This window comes from Suricata suricatta, chromosome 9, assembly GCF_006229205.1.
Source record: "Suricata suricatta isolate VVHF042 chromosome 9, meerkat_22Aug2017_6uvM2_HiC, whole genome shotgun sequence".
In the NCBI taxonomy this organism is placed as follows: domain Eukaryota; kingdom Metazoa; phylum Chordata; class Mammalia; order Carnivora; family Herpestidae; genus Suricata; species Suricata suricatta.
Window position 1 is genome coordinate 16,176,336 of NC_043708.1, and position 1,806 is coordinate 16,178,141.

Here is a 1,806-nt window from a genome sequence, read left to right on the forward strand (position 1 = left end):
ATATTGTATAAATGTAACATAGAGATAAATATGCAAATATGCTATATATGTAATATTCAGAGGGATCACTACAAAATCTATGTAGAGTGATTATTATGGGCAGAGTTGGTTTTCTAACCGCAATACTTTAAACTGTGATCTATTTAAAGATAGGGTGTTTGGTGGAGCCAAGATGGAGAGGAAGGGAGCTCTGTAAACTCCGTCCGCACCATTTATCGAACTGAGAAGGATATTACGCTCATCTGCCAGAGCGGAAGGAGAAAATACGAACTTCAGAAGGAATAGAACCTCAAGGATACCTGAGTGAGTGGGGGCGAACGGGGGAGATCCGAAAACGGGCCAGCCCAGGACGGGCAGGGGAGGTAAGATCCCCAGCCCAACATGGCGCAAGCACGCAGAGCCCGAGAGACCAAGGGAAGAGACAGAGTCAGAACACGCTCATAGAACTGTCTCTGGGGAAGAGGTATAGAATGCTTGGCTGCGCTTGGAGACAGAAACCCGCTCCATAGATAACTGCTGGGTAGCCGGAATCCCGAACCGGGGTGGCACAAGAGAAGGAAGAGCTTCCAGCCCTAAGCCATCTCAGCGGGGAATCAGAGGCGTCTGTGGCTGTGAGAAGCTGCTGTGCTGGGGAGGCACGCTCCCCTGCGGGAAGTGGCTGGAGCGGCGACTGCACCAGGCACAAGCAATTAGAACTTGGTTTTGGGAAGGGGACCACGGACCGCATTTCCACGGCACACCTTGCCCCCTGCACGGACTGTGTGAATCCCGGGTGTCCACAGGGAAAAAATAGGGCTTACACCTACGCTACTCCCAACAAAGAGTCTGTGGCGGGTGGAGGCCTGGGCACGCACTTAGACTGTAGGAGCTCCCAGCTCATTTCCAGCAGCACACAGCCTCTTGAGCAAAGCTATCGGAAACTAAGAGAGACTTGGTTTTTTGCTTTTTGTTTTTCTCCTTTCCCCCATTGCAATCATGATCCTGACTAGGGGTGGGGACTCCACAATGGAGTCTGTGAAGGTGCGCACTTCACCTCCTGCTGCCCATTTCCCCTCAGGCAGGGGCGGAGCCTCTGAGAACAGACTCCAAGACCTACCACATCAAACCAAGCCTATCCACCAGGGGGAGCTGCTGCTTTTTTTTTTTTTTCCGTTTTTGTTTTTTTGTTTTGTTTTGTTTTGCTGGGTTTTTTTGTTTGTTTTTTTAATATGTAATTTTTTTTTCTTCACTAGTTTGTTACTTATTTCTTTGTCATTATTACCTTTTTTTTTGTTTTTCTTTACTCAATTCCTTTAAATTTTACTCCTTTCTCCTTTATCCCTTACTTTTTCACCTTCTTGCAAACCAGATATATTCTCCTGTATCTCATCCTTACCTCTCCCCTAAACTGGTCATACACTTTTAAAAGGTCTACTGTCCTTTGTTGTCTCCGACCCCCTTTTATATCTATTTTTTTGTCTTTTCTTCTTTCTCTTTTCTTTTTATTTTTTCTTCTTCTCTTCTTTTCGTCTCTTTCCCTCCCATTTTCTTTCTTTTCCTTCCCCCCTGTAATGTGTTTCTTTGTTTGATTTCTCTGTGTGTATGTGTGCTTCTGTTCCCTCTGTGTGTGTCAGTCTGTTTTCCTTCATAGGACTACACCAAGAAACAAGCCAAAGTGTGCAAGAAGGCGAGTCCCAAATATTGCAGAGTAGGGAAATAAAATACTCACAGGCACAACAAGAGAAACTGAGAGATATCATTAAGAGAATATCTCCTGAAACGGCAGGCCCTGGACAGTCAATAAGCCTCCTTTAACAGAGAAATACT